The 16,239-nt window shown below is 29.1% G+C and overlaps 1 protein-coding gene across 6 annotated transcripts in view; it reads left to right on the top strand.

The window, feature by feature from the left end:
- The window catches only part of LOC107455088 (CUGBP Elav-like family member 2), a 772,083-nt gene that overhangs the window by 463,977 nt on the left and 291,867 nt on the right, over positions 1-16,239 (top strand). For 2 of the 6 annotated variants that reach the window (XM_071187615.2, XM_043046906.3), the window contains exon 1: positions 5,573-5,664. The exons of the other annotated variants lie outside the window; for them this stretch is intronic. The gene's annotated coding sequence lies outside the window, so the exon portion shown is untranslated. Of the gene's footprint in view, positions 1-5,572; positions 5,665-16,239 lie in introns of those variants that run through there. 6 annotated transcript variants of the gene reach the window in all.

Here is a 16,239-nt window from a genome sequence, read left to right as displayed (position 1 = left end):
ATGGTAATAAAATGTTAAAGTGAAAACTTGTTTAAAGATACTGTTCGTGTAGTATATCCAATTGAGTATCTCCTATGATTTCATTTTCTAGTGTTGTAGAAGTTTTCTATTAAAAACATTTTTTGGTAATAAGTATTAATTTTCAGTATATAAATAAAAACTTGCTTTTAAACTGTATTAGTATGGAAAAATTGTGTTTTTTTTTAAATTTCATGCGTTTTTCAAATAAAGATTTTATATTTTTTGAGCTCTTGAATTCCTTAACAAATGTATTATCAGATAAAAAGTTCGTAGTTTTACGTTTGGCTATAAAAGCATAGATATTGTTTAGAAAAAAATCAAACATCTAGATGGGTGTAAATTAGTTTAAAATTAAAAATATAAGTTTTTTTTTCTTAATTTAATGAATTTTGAGATTTTAATCCTATTTGCAGAATTAATAAATTTAGAAACAGATATTTGAAAGCATATTTTTAAAAAAAATGCGAGCTTTTGCGAGTTTATATATTGAATCATTTAATTTAATTAAATATGCCAGAAATTAAACTCGAAATTTTTTTAATATGTTTAAAATAAGTACATTCATTCGTAAGTACACACAGCGAGGCTAAATCATTTTGCAACATTTAAAGGAACAATAATACCAATGTCTGTTTTTTTTAAATTGGAAAAAAATCTTTCTTGTTTTTGTGGTTTTGCTTCCAAAATTTCGGTTTCATTCCTCAAAGTATTTGATTTGTTCCCATTAAAACTGAAATAGATTTCCATTAACTGTTTCTGCACAAGCCGCTTTCCAATAATTCCCATTTATATTTATTAAAGAGTGACAATGTTTTATAAATGAAATTATGAATATTTTCAAATTAATTTTGATTAAAAAAAACTTTTGCTAGGAGTTACATTTTGAATTTTCTGTAACTCGTTAATTGTTGTGCTAGTTAGATATCCACCGAATTATTAGTTTACCCACTTATGGTTTCATCTTATTCTAACTTTTTCTTATTTGATGTAAAAATTAATTTATCATTTTTATGATACCATCATTGATCCAAGTTTTCCAACATTTAAGTGATTTCGTAATAAAGAATTTTCCGTGTAAGTTAATCTTAGTTGATCATAATTTTCTTATACAAAATGCCAAAATGCTCTAGGTACTCAATCAAGAACAAAAATTCCTAAGATACTCATTCTAATAAGATAAAATATTAAACTGCGATGCAAGGGAAACTGCCATAATTGCAAATAATATAATATATATTTTCAAAAACATGTACCCAATTCAAAATTACATTTGAATTTTATCTTGGGCTGTGGTGTACATTATACTAAAATCAACAAAAGATATAACATAATTCGATTTCTTGCTTGTACAATTCTTTTAATTAAAATTATTTTAATGAAAACAATTTAATATACAATGGCTTCATTTATATCTTGGGCTGTGGTGTACATTATACTAAAATCATCAAAGATATAACATATTTCTATTTCTTGCTTGTACAATTCTTTAATTAAAATTCTTTTAATGAAAACAATTTAACATACAATGGCTTCAATAAGTTTTATCTTCGTAACAGGTAAACTCTTATCTCCGAGTATCATTTTCATCAATATCATTCATAACGCTTATGGTATCTTTAACTAAGAAACTTCCATGAACATAAACTTCCATCCAACTTCAATTACAATAACACCCATCTCTCTCTTTACCACATCTTTTTCATCACACTTTACCGCTCTTTCTCTACCGTATTTCCCTTACTCAAACTTTAAAGTTCTCTTTTGCTTTAATAAACCTTCAAAAACACTCCTTCAACAATGCGTTTTCTCTCCTCGAAGGGGAGTCTGGAGTGCTGAAGGAGGAAAGACAGAAATTGATGCCTGTTGAACATGACCCTGTATCGAGCCCACGACGATTTTCTTCTCTTGTCATTGACATTAGTACAAGATGAGGAAGAGAGTGAATCAAGTCCTCTTACTGTGAATCTTCTCCTGAAGAAGATGAAAAGGTTGTGCGTTGGAGCATTCAAATCGATTGTACAGTTCGCAAAGGCGTCGTTGCATTGTTAGACGGTCTTGTAGTAGGTATTGTTGCACTATTCTGACTGACATTGATTTGAAGATGCCGCGCTATGAAAAGAATGGGAGAGTTTATATCTTCTGTTTCTTTCATTTTCTATGCATTCCGTCTTTTTTTCTTTACAGTGCACCTTTAACGTGCTCTCCAGAGAATGCAGGTCATTTCAGTATTCGTTTTTAAGCTGAAACTTGACTTGAAGTCGCTTGTTAAATCTGAGCTTATTCAAAGATTTTGTTCTATGCACGTTTCGACCAAACTTATTGCTTCAAATCTAAATAAATACTTATCCGCATTTACTTGAATATTTGTAACGTATACATGTCTTGAATAAATTATTGTCCACATTTGTTTGAGTATTCATATCTTACAACACAAGGTTTACTTTGTTGTATATTTTTAACGCATGTTTATCTATCTCAAATAGTCCTTAAGTCGTACGTTATTATTTTATAAATATTTTTCTATGATATCGTTAAAAGAAGGAAACATCTCATACCCACTTTAATGTTAAAACCATTACCTACGTAACTTTCCTATCTTTGCTAATTCCAATTCATTAAAAAAATGAAACAATTATGCATCGAGAGGGATGAACATTGCTTCAAATGGATGTTCTTCTGATAAAGCAAACTAATTAAAGAATTTATTACTGAATTTTTAAAAAAAAATTAAATTTCAAAATGAAATAGTATGGGGACAAGCGTTAATGCTATCCATATACGTTTACTCTCACAAGACTACTAAAAATATTATTTTCAAAGTATATTGAGCGAAAATAAATTCAACTTTACTGTGTAATAGAAACTCAAAACAAACTTCACAGACTCTGTCCATAAAATCGGTTCAACGTTGATCAATAATACCAGTAACTTCAACCACAATGTGTTGCAAACTAAGTTAAATGCAGAATTTCGGCTAGTTTCCGTTCAAATTGAACCATTGAATCATGCAATCAAATTTGTTGTACGATAATATGCTTACTATTTACATCATAATAAAACAGATTCCTTTATTAAATCAGTTTCACGTTGATCAATAATGTCAGTACATTGAATTACAAGGAGGTACAAGCTAAATTGAATGTTGAATTGATGCATGTTTCCGAGCAAGTTGAGCCATCGAATCATGCAATCCAAGTTTAAGTTGAACAATAATAGGGTTAATTTTAGTATCATATTGAAAATACAGCAAATTTGATATAATGGCTCAACACGTGCTGAAATTTCTTAGCTGCAGTTTCTCTTAAAACAATCCTACTTGATAACAGTATTTCATGATGTAAAAATGTACTGACTTTAAAAAGTTTTGCAAAATAAAAAGTTATTAAATATGCATAAACAATTAAAACTAGTTCAAAATTTTTCATTTCTTAACAATGGCATTTAATATTCGCTCGTTAAAAATATGAATATTGCATTGAAAATACAGTGTTGAAAGTTGAACACAGATTTTCAAAAACATTCCATGAAATCCATTTCAACAGAATCTCTGCTACTACCTGGAAACTAATCCACTTCAGATGAGCTGGATATAGTGTTCTTGTTCACTGAATTTTTTATGAATAGTCCTATATCTTTCCAGAGGGGGATGGTGAAATTTCCCTATTTTCCTATACACGTACACGTGTTTTTCTTTCTTTCTTTCTTTTAGCTCCATTACACCCTCTCTTCCCGAAATGGAATCTTTTTTTAAAGCAGCTCCAGGATATACTACTTCTCTGAATATTGAGTAATAAAAAAAAATGGAACACGGAATATGACAAAGACTCCCTTGATGAACAAGTGTAAATACATTTAGATATTTTTCGGAAGTTTGAACTCATGAACTTCTAGCATTAAGGGTTTGAACTGAAGAATAAAGAAGTTATTGCCTTCTTTAACGAATGCTTTGGATTTTATAAAAGAAAACGTTGTTTCTTTTTTCCCTTTATAATGGTGAATTGCGTCAATTTATGACGTCATCTCGTTAAAAATGATGGAAAGTGATTCAAGCGCTTAATTTCCAACTGCCTAGATGTTCCGATTCTAAGAATGAAGAATCTCGTTATTTTTAGTAGATTTTATTTAGAGCTAAAAATATATGATTAACATTTGGACTCTATTTTGTGTAATATTCTTTTTCTCTGTAAGAAGCCGGTATATTACGGTACTGATTCAGATGCTCCAGAAATAATGGTGTTATTTACTTTCAGATATTAGATATAATATTTTTAGAATTTCTTGGGTCCTCAATTATCTATATTTAAAAAATATTGAGATGACAAAAATATAACTTAGTGTTAAGTTATCAAAAGTGAATTGATTTCAATTTTAATTTTAATGACGAATTTCTAATATTAAAACGACTTAAAATAGGCATTGTTCTCGAATAAAAGAAGAGAAACGTCCAAAGAGTATTGATATGATTATATAGCGACGAGATATAATAACTATAATTAATTTTATATATATGAGACACGAAATCAAGCTAGTATTCTACCTAGGGTTGTTCTATAGACTAATTTGTACCTTATGAGCATGGTAAAAATAAAAACAGCAGATCTGAGTAGAGTTTTCTTTTAATCAGTTTTCATCAATTTTCAATACACTTTATAGTGTCTTCATCTATCATAAGACCTAAAAATAAGAGAGTAAGAATATTTTATATTATCGCAATCTAAATATATAGCCCAAATTGAAACTATTGCTGGGATTCACAAAAATATGCAGCTGCCTATATATTTTCCGTGAAAAAAACAATGAAATCAATCTTTTTTTTTTTGTTCCTTGTTTGAACTACTAGCTAAAAAAATTACTAGCACATCCTCCTAGACCCGCGGTAACTCAGCAGATAGTCCGTCACAAGGGATAGTTTGTGTTAATGCTTGATTCAGTAGTTCCCTTGTCTTCTGGGTTGGATTCAAAACTACAAATAAATGCAGTTAAACATTCACAGTCGGAAATGCATATTTGGTCTGCAGTTCAATACCGGTTACAAAATAAAATAAAATAAAATAAGATAAAATAAAATAAAAAAAGCACATTCTCGCAAAATAAGAGAAGAAAAAAGTGTCGACCTGTTTAGTGGATTTTGAAGTATAATTAATGATAGACTAAATGTATTTTTGAAGAAAAAAATTGCCAACAATAATAATATGGATCTTAGTAGGCGGTAGTTTAAAAATTTTTTGATTTCCGAAAAGAAAATTAGGCATATATTTTTTCCGTCTTAACTGACCTGCGATAAAAGACCCATTTCGGACTTCAAAAGCAATTAATAGTTTAAAATAATTAAACTAAACTATTCGCGATTTATGTGGAGTTTATAGTTCATTAAAGAATTAAGATTTTTTAATCACTTTAAAAGGCATACAATCCTTTCATTCATTTTCTAAGTTCCTAAATAAAAATCTTAAATATCATCTAAGTGTTCTAAAAGTAAACAACATTCAGACATTTGTCAGATTTAAGTGTGAAGAATGTTTATGGTAGCTTATCTTCATAGATAAGAGATAAAAGATCGAGTAAACACATTTCCTGTTTCTGTTGTGTGAACAACGTGCGCATTGCTAAACTACGGAATACACAAGATATTTCTTTTTTTTAGTAAGTATTAAAAATTTCTTATGCATTAGCATATATAATTTGCTTCATAATAAGTTGGGAAGGTTGACCTTCTCTTGGCAGGTAATTTCCGACTTTATTATAATAAAGTAAAAATTCCCCATTTAAGAACTATTTTATTCTGTGATGTAGAAAGAGAAGGGATGAAAAAAATAAGATTTTTAACGACGTTTTCATATGATCAATAATATGCTTTTGGAAGCTGCGTTTAACTCTCTATTTAATTAATCATTTTCAGTCGAAGGGTATTTTTAATCAAGAACGTTCTTAAATATCTTTGAAGAAGCATTTTAGTGAAAAATAGGTTCGGCTTACAATTTTTCAAAAATTAAGGAACTTTTAGCCAAGTATAAAAGGAAGAGAAGTGAAGTGGGTATTAATTTTTTCTTACTTTGAGTGTATGTCGATGCGTTTAAAAAAAAAGAAAATGATCAGGTGTTTGTAATTTGCATGAAGCCTATTAAATTTATTACATTTTTTTTGTACGTTATGAGGTTTGACCAATATTTTTTTCCCTTAAATTAAACTTTTTTTTTAGTTTTTAATAAGTAAACGATTAATCACTAAATTTCAATGAAAAAGGTAGCATGATTTATTTTTATTGTTATTTTCAATAATCGATTTATTTTAAAGGGCAAACTCACTAGCAAAACTTCAAAATGCGACGTATTCTCATTTTTTTTTATTTATGTTTTTTATATTAACCGGAAAAAAACCACTGTGACTGTATCAAAAGCCGCTTGAAAGCTTACATTATTCACTAAATTTGCTGAGTATACATGAAATAAAAACACTTCATAAAGAGGGTAAAGTTAAAGTATATTAGAAAAAATTAATAAGTGTAGAAGCTACAATTAAAGAAACAAGTCTTTATTCTAAGAAGAATCATGTGCTACCATAAGGAAGTAATTCAAATAACAGAATAATTAAAATCGTCAAAAACCGGTATATTAGATGATAAAGCTATATATATATATATATATATATATATATATATATATATATATATATATATATATATATATATATATATATATATATATATATATACACACACACAAAGAAAGAAGGAATAAGGAATTAAAAGAGAAAGTAGATTAATAAGTTTTACTGCGCATAAGTTGCAGTAACATGGAACGCATATAATAAGATAAAAATATAAAGAAATAAAAAGGAACTGCATTTTTTTAAGAAAAGGAAAAATTACCGAAAATAACGAATTTTTAAGAAGTAAAAAAGAATAAAAAATAAAAGCTGGAAAATAAAATAACAAAAACATACAATCTTGGCAGTCAGTTTACAGGATTATATCTGCAAATTAGAGTGCTTTCTAATATTGCATTAATATTGTATTGATATCACAAAAGCAATATATATCCTTACAATAATGTGAAATTTATCTTATGACTCTTCTTTGAATTTTAAAAAGTGCTAAAGTAAAATATTTTGTTACGAATTTCGCTACTATTCAGTAAGCCGGAAGTAAACAAATTAAACTTTATCATTATTATTATTTATTTTTCGGTAGATGTTCATTTTGTTCAATGTTTAAAAAAAAAATAAATAAAAGTAAATGAAAATAAAATTCTGCTTATACTTCTATATATTTTCTTTGTATTTTTTACTTGGAAAAAGTATAAAAAGGGTAAGGCTCAAAGGGGTGAGGTACAGTGTGAAAATAAAAAGATTTTTTTTCTATAAAAAATGTATATAGTGACTTAAAATGTATTTCCTCACTCCTCTAAGATATTCAATAACTTTCAATGTAAGATTAAAGTAATATCTAGTTTCACCGTATATATTAATAATCGATGAGTCTTTTGATTAACTCATGAAAGGAAAATGAATATTGGTGCAAACTTATGAAAGGGGAGCCATGAGTATATAACCAGGAGCATCGGTAATGAATCATCAAATAGCCTTCCTTCATCAGTTAGCTCGTGTGGACCCCGCCTTCCCAGTTACCCATCCTTCGGTCTTTCATTATTTAATGAACTTCGAAAAAGACTCCCAGGATTGAGAACTGACGTCACTAATGTTAGCCAGGACTCTTTCTTTTCCAATGGATTGCTTGCTGTCACCCATCTGTCCCATGAGCTATTCTATAGATGGTCCAAGATATTGACATCTTTTTAACCCATGAGATTTTTTAGATCGTCATGGAAAATAGTTACAATTTTAGGAAACTCGTTTTTCTTTCGAACTTTTATTTTGTATCTTGTAAATTAAAACATCTGAAACGTTGCCCAAAAGAAACCAGGTACATTTTTTAATACTTTTTTAGAGATTTTTTTATGTCCTCTTACCAAAATCTAATCTTCTTTTTTTTTGTTTTGCTTCTTTTGAATTTTATTTCTTTCGTGATTATATGGTTTCTTTAGAAATATTTCATTTTAAGTTCAGTGAGTGGTTTGGTATTTTTCCTTTTCAAATTGCTTCCAAGTAGTTTAAAGGAAATTTTGTAAATTACAAATATTGTATTATCTTGGATTGAAATGATCTATTTTTATTTTTTAAAGTTCGTAACGTTATTTAATTTCGGTTATCAATTTAACAACATACAATCTACGATCTTAATTCAGTATTTTTATTTAAATGAAAGTATGGAACATTTTAAAGTAGAATGTCTAGAAGATATATATCCTTTAAAACTAATTTTACAACACCTACCATTTATTTAATTATTAATTTCCTAAACACTGTAAATGATCTATAATTGTTCTGAAATAAGTACAAAATTATTTCTTGTTTCGTGAGCTTTGTTCAGTATCTGTTTTTTTTCTTCCTTTTTGGGTAAATGAGAAATTAACTCATTTTAAAGTAGAATGTCTAGAAAATATATATCCTTTAAAAATACTTTTACAACAACTACCCTTTATTTAATTATTAATTTCCCTACCTTGTAAATGATCAATAATTGTTCTAAAATAAATAAAAAATAGTTTCGTGCTTCGTATACTTAATAATCACTAAATGTGTCTACGTTTTACGTCAATGAAAAACACAAGTGAATTCACATTTAGTTTAAGAAATCATTCATTACACAGCATTCAGAAGAGAAAAATATTCAATAAATGATTAGATCTGATTACTAGCCTATTACTCAGAATTTTACTTTAAATGAAAATGAAACCAAGCATTAAAATCACACAAAAACGTATAAATTAGATGCTTATTTAGATACAGCTTTGTAGATATATTTTATAAAAAAATAAACTAAAACCAGCTGACTAGATTCCTTACGCCACTTAAAATAAGTTTTAAAATATTTATTTACAGCTTAACATTATTTATATTAATAATACACATTTTTTATATTTCAATTTGTTTCTTTATTTATTTTTACAATAATTTATTTAAGATTTACTTAATTTTGCAAATAAGGAGTACCACATCTTTTATTCTTAGTCATCTTTAAAAGTGCATTAGTTTTCAGCCACTTATCGTCCAATATCCCAGTTTGTTGTATGATCCGGTCCTTAATCAGCGTTCCAAGCAATTCATTGGCCGTAGTTGATTGATCTACTCTTTGTTTAGTCTTGATGTTGACTGTCATATGACAATCTTCTGAGCTTGATCATACATCCAGAAACCCAATGTCCGTTTCAATGATGGATTGCTAGCAGATATTGAAGCCAATAACCTTAATCTTACCTTAAGGTCTGGATTTTTCTTTCCTCTTAGCAAAAGGTTATCTTGTCGTTCGCTGAAAGGGAACTTCTATAGCATACCCAGTTAAAAATATTTTATAAATTCAATAGTGTTATTGCAAGATCTTATTTTAGGTTGCAAAGTTTTCTGCTATCTTTTTTTAGGAGCTACTGAAATTATTATAAGTGTTTTACTTTCATTAGTAGGCATCTATGGAAGCATAAGTAGAGTGGGGAATAAAAAATTCATATGAATACCAAGCATTAACGCTTTTCAATTGGTGTGATGAGTTTACTTTTTGCCTACCATATCTTATATGGGAGTTCGATTCCCCGTGCTAAGAGCTGTGTAACTGATCGTAATTTTCTCTGATAGAGTCTAAAAGGTTTGTAATTCACTTTAATTTTTTGTCCCCTGTAGTTTCAAGGATGTAAAAGTTCATGCTTGTTTGGGCAGTTGGGGAATGTGGTGCGGAGGCCGGGAGCTTATTAACACCATCTGCTCTTTGATTTAAATTGTAGCAGTGTAGTGCATGGTTCGCCAGTATTGTCTTTGAATCATCATTATGAATGAATGTTAGACCTTCACCAATATCGCATTAATTTAGCTCTTGTATAGCGTTTATAATCCAACTAAACATTAAAGTAGTTAAGCATAAAATAAAATACATTTCTCTGGCACACTCTTAAGTAGTTTTTCAATGTATTTATTGGCATCCAATATTAATATGTTCTTCTAGTTCTCCTTAGTTTTTCATTTTATTTATTTATACTTTACTAGCAGCTGTCGCTTTAGTTCTGTTTGTGTAAACTTCTCTTTGGTGAAAACAAGTTGTTCAGTTTTAATCTCGTACTTTGGAAAATAAATATTAACAAGCTACATTTTACAGATAAAAAAAAATATTATTTGAGCTTTTGAATATAAAGATGTTACACTCTTAGAAATAAACTCTCACTATTGATGACCCAGCAATCCTTCAGCTATACTTGAGATTCAAGAATTATTTCGTCTTGAAATCACGTGATTTGAAACAAAACGGGAACGCTCAAATATAAGACAGAAATGTTTCCTTAACTCATAATCAAATCGTAGTGTATTGTGGGAGATAATTAACTTGAATACCGATACTTGGAGGAAGATCATACGATCAAAACTAGAATGACGACACTTGCCTACGTGCTTGTATGGTGGCTAAGGAGTTGGCCCTGTATCAGAAAGATTCCGGATTCGAATCCCGCTTCGGCCATGGGTGTAACTTATCTCTATCTTCTACTTGTCTTTCGTATGTTATGAAGGTGACGTTGACCCAGATGTATGGTGTCCACGATCAAGTTATTATTAGAAAAGTTAAATACATTAGGCACTATGATTTTTTTTTCTTTTGGAAAAAGATAGAATGAGTCATGAAAGGAAAAAATTCACTCGGAGCATATACCAGGAAACTGTTACGTCACAAACGAAAAGAGTTTCGTGAAATTTGAGTATTTTCTACAGAGTATTTAACTAGCGATAGATTACTTACAAAATGTTTTTATGAACGGGGATGTAAATGTGTGCTATGATCGCTATTAAACATTTGTTCTAATGCAAGAGCTCATGTTTTTTAACACTCTTGTAGATTTAAAGTGTGCCCTAATAAAATACTGTTGTAATGCCTGGTTTGCCAGCAAGACAGCGCTAGTGTAAACTTCATCCATGATCCTCTCCGCTTTTTCTCTCGAACGTTTAATTTGAGTGGACGTAAAAAAGTGATGTTAAATTTGCGTTTTTGTATTGTTTTTCGCAAATAAAAATGTTAAAATAACAAACTGAGCTAGCTTGGTATTATTATAATGTTAAGAAATTATTTATTAAATTATAAAATCACATTAATTGTCCCCAATACGCATGCCTTGCAAATACAACATTGTGCAATCTTACCTTAAAAGAAGATGCTTAGAAATTCTGCTGACTTTGCAAAAATTGAACCAATCAATTATCCGCATTTTGCTTCATAAAAGAATATCCTTTAGTGCATCTACTTAATGAGCATCTAATATCAATACCGAAGTCTAAATTTTTCCACTGTAATCTAATGTTCAATCATATCTCTGGAACTAAAATTGAACCAATCTATTATCCACATTTTACTTCATAAAAGAATATCCTTTAGTGCATCTACTTAATGCGCATTTAATTTCAATACCGAAGTCTAAATTTTTCCACTGTTATCTAATGTTCAATCATATCTCTGGAACTAAAATTGAACCAATCTATTATCCACATTTTACTTCATAAAGGAATATCCTTTAGTGCATCTACTTAATGCGCATTTAATTTCAATACCGAAGTCTAAAATTTTCCACTGTTATCTAATGTTCAATCATATCTCTGGAACTAAAATTGAACCAATCTATTATCCCCATTTTGCTTCATAAAAGAATATCCTTCAGTGTATCTACTTAATGCACATCTAATTTCAATACCGAAGTCTAAATTTTTCCACTGTAATCTAAAGTTCAATCATATCTCTGGAACTAAAATTGAACCAATCTATTATCCACATTTTACTTCATAAAAGAATATGCTTTAGTGCATCTACTTAATGCGCATCTAATTTCAATACCGAAGTCTAAATTTTTCCACTGTTATCTAATGTTCAATCATATCTCTGGAGAGACAGTAAAGCTGAGTGAGAAAATGGCGACTTCATAAGGCTTCCAGTTAATCACTTGAGAAGCATCAGAGGGTACTTTCTCATTTTTTATGGCCTATATACGGTTAGTTAAAAGTCCCATAAAACGAGAATGAATAAGGCTTTTGCAGACCAATGGCTGGTTATATCTCATTCGTTCATAAATAAATGCTGCCTAAAAATCTATTCCTTAAGTACACGACTGGTTGTGTATCATCAAGTTATTTACTTTACGACTCTTCTTGTCATTTGTTTTATATTGGTTGAGTAGACGTTTTACCATGAGTGGTTATGTAGTAATTTTAGCTTTTAAAACTTTTAACTTGTTATCGAAGGAGAACTCTTAATTTGTTTATTGTTGAGTTAAGATTAACTGCTAGAGATTATTTAACGAAATTAGGTGGGAATTAAGTATGCTGGTACCATCTCACTTTTTCCTTATTTGTTTTTGAGCTTTTTATTCATTCCCTTGTTCTTTTTCTTACAATTATTTGCACTTAGACTGTTTTTATTTCATTCTTTCAATTGTAAACTTATTCGATTAAAAGCAGATGGCACTGGTGTTCTATATACATATTTTTTCTGACGCTTAAATTACATGTCAAAATATATTTTGGTATACTTTAATTGTAAAAAATGTCTAATAGTTACTGAAAAAATTACATGAGTTATTGGAATTATATTTGTACTAAAATATTAAACCCAAAAATAGTAGATTGAAATGTTTCTTTTCATTTATTTGCAAAAATTTATCAATAATTGGTTCTGTAAATTAAAATAATTTCAATGATGAATAACTGTTTCTGCTAGATCTAAATAATTGAAAATTTGAAAAATTATTGTTGTAAGTGCTTGAAAAATGTTACCTTCAACGCCAAAAAAGACAATGATGTTTCATGTTGTATTTCATAGCTTTGAATTATAAAAATGCTGAATATAATACTGTTCACCTGTTTTGACGTAAATTAACGCAAAATAATTAGGGAAATATGTTTAATAAAAATTCTGCGTCAAAGTGTTAAATCGAATAGACGCATTGCCTTAACCAATTAACCAACAAAATTCATTTAATGTGCTGCTGGTATGAGACTTTAAATTGCAAATTCAGAAAAGGCAAACGTAATTAGCATTTAATAAATACATTTATTCCATCAACTCCGTTTTTAAATTTTTTCACTTGTTTTTTTTCAATACTTTCAATTACACACTTACAGAGATTGGAAGACAAATTGCAACAAACCTGGCTTTGCTTCTGTGCTACGGACGTTACGTAAAAGCTCTTAAAAACACCCAAAGTGTAAAATAAGATTGTAAATGCCTACAGTTAACCTGAGAAAAATAGAAAATTCCCTGCCATCATGTCAAAAATTTAAAAATATCTATGCCTTAAATTAAAATCATCTTTCTGTGAAGTTTATACCTGAAATGTTAACTGACCTGTGAAATTCGCAATGAACTTATAGATAAATACTATAAGACTTTGTCGCTTAATGCAGTTTCTATATTACTGGTAAAATGCTTACTCTGTGCATAAGAAAATGTAAATTAAAATCATCAAAAGATGTTTTTAAATTTTTAGATAAATATACTTATAATAAAATTTATGAATTGTATTTTATGTATTTATGATATAGATGCATATTTTCTAGCATAAATTGAAAGTATAAATTTATTTATTTGTGTAGGTGTATAATTGCGCCGGCAGCTTATTATACCCAGTAACATTTTTCCTCAATTCAAATAGTTGTTAAACAGTTATGTTTAAACAAATAATAAATGTTTTCAATTCTGCAAATTCTTTGAATATTACATGGAATAGTTGAAACGAAAAATATCTAACTCAACAATATTTGAAATCACCAATTTGCTTAGTAACCATCAACTGTTGAACGACGATTTTAGTTTTAAATATATATGCCCACTGAAGCATTTGTCATGAATCCTAATAACTATTCAGGAATTTATATATTTCTGTTTAAACAAGCAAATAAATATTTGAAATCCTGCTAATGCTTTTAATATTGCATGCGTTAACTGAAATAAAAAGTATCTCACTAAACATCAACTGAAACAATCAAACTGCTTGGTCATTAACACACTCCTCGATAAATTTGACCCAATTACAACGAAGCAAACCACGAAGCGGATAGCAGGTTGTGTTCTTCGATGTGGCCTACAACTCTTGGCAAACCAATCAGGCGAATCGCTAGTTGTTTGAAGTCCAACATCGAAAACTCATTACGACCGGGTAAGGAAGGAATTGCTTGTCCAGCTCTTCAACTCTAGTTTGAGTGATTGGAAATGAACAGTTATTAGACCACCATTGAACTTGCTGAGAGCAGTTAAGAGTGCCGAATCATGCTTACCCGTGTTGCCTTAGTAGTTGTCACTCTTACTTGAACTTGTTGAATTAAATCAGGGGGTAGTATTATGGGAGGGTGATTTTGAAAAGGATCGGGAATGCCACTTACGCCTCCTCCTAAAATGTAATCACATCATTAGAAATAGCTCGAGAAGAAATAATCTTTTTTCATCAGTTGCTTGCGTGCTTCAATATTGGATTTTATATTTGAAAAACAAAACTGTTTTGAGCATTTTATACATTGTTTTGAACATGTATTAAATATATTATTTTTTGTTTATGAAAACATTCCCTTAGAATGGGTTGGTTAGTATCAAATAATATTAGTAAATTAATTTTACTAGGTTTAATTGTTATTAGTTATTTTAAATAATTTAGTTTTAACTTATTCTTATATTAGCTATCTAAATATTATCAATAGCCTGTTCAATTTTTTTGTAATATTTTGATTTAATGGTAAATTTCCAGACATGATAATAAATTTTCCGATTAATTTGCAAAATTCAGATTAATTTAGCTATACAAAATAATTACAAAACGTATTTACTCGGAGAAAATTTCATATTTTTGTAGAAATTAAGTTTAACTTGAAAATTTTGAACTCGTTGTCTTTTAATAGTACAAACACATTTCGCTATAAAACAACACGTTTTGTTACATTACAATCAATTAATAAAGCACCTCTCTCAGAAACAAATAAGTTTCAGAATTCCTTATGAATCTGAGACTAAAAATATTACTAATATATGCATTTCTTACTGCTAATGTATGCTTTACTAATATATGCATATTTTTACTAATATACATTAGTAAATATACTTTACTAATATACATAGCTACTGCTAATACAAGCATCTCTTGTCTTTGAGAAACAGGCATTTTATCTGCAAATATGAGATTCTCAGGAAAAAAAACACTCACAGAGCTTCTGACATATTTCTTACAATTTACCTTTTTCCCATAGTGGTTAGCTGACTGACAAAATATTCTTGTGTCAACAATAAATCACAAAGGTGAATACATCCTGTGAATACATGCTAATGAGTTGTACCGAAAAAAATTTACATATATGTAGTGTACATTTGTCGTGTCCTATAAAATTTATCCTAAAGTAGTAAGAAATTCAAATTTTGCCCAACCTTTAAGGTAATTAACTACCTTTGTTAAAACTGTATAGTATAATTGTTTAAAAAGACGCCTTGAGTACATCAGGAGTAAAATGAATTCACACATCTATGTTTATTGATTCAACTATCTCATAATATGACCCTACCCTTTGAGTCCCATACCTGTGTAATTGAATACAGACATAGTAAAGAGAAAGCTGTAAATTTTTATAAGAATGTGATTTAGGTTTAATAGGAATATTTGAAGTTTAAACCCTTTCACAAAGTGAGTTTTAGTTTCTATGCAGAATTTCCTTTGTGGGAAGGGGGTTGGGAAAATGGAACCAAACAGACTCGTTGCTGTTGAGGAAAGTGATATGTTTCTAATGTAATATTTTACGCTGAATCTAATAAAATTCCACCAAAGTCGTTATATTTAATAGGCACACATACATACGTAGTAATGCGTCTGACATTGATCCAGTAAAGTGAGGTATTTTGTATATGCATGTATTCGTACTTTTTAAGCAAAGTATAGGAGCACTTTTGTTCACGTACAGTTTCTAAATTGTAAAAGTTTTCAGCAGGTAAGTTCAAAAAGTACGTAACTGTATCTTTTGCACCAACCCTGCTTTAGCCATTTAAAAAAAGAAAAAGCTGGTTCTTTAATATTAAATGCAAACCTACTGTTTAAATAACGTGTCTTTTAATTATCCGTAAGCTGATTTTTCAATATTTATAAATTTCAACAACTAAAGTAATAT

This window comes from Parasteatoda tepidariorum, chromosome 11 (genome assembly GCF_982258835.1).
Source record: "Parasteatoda tepidariorum strain Cologne lab strain chromosome 11, Ptep-v5.0, whole genome shotgun sequence".
Lineage (NCBI taxonomy): Eukaryota > Metazoa > Arthropoda > Arachnida > Araneae > Theridiidae > Parasteatoda > Parasteatoda tepidariorum.
This window is presented reverse-complemented; position numbering and strand designations above follow the sequence as displayed.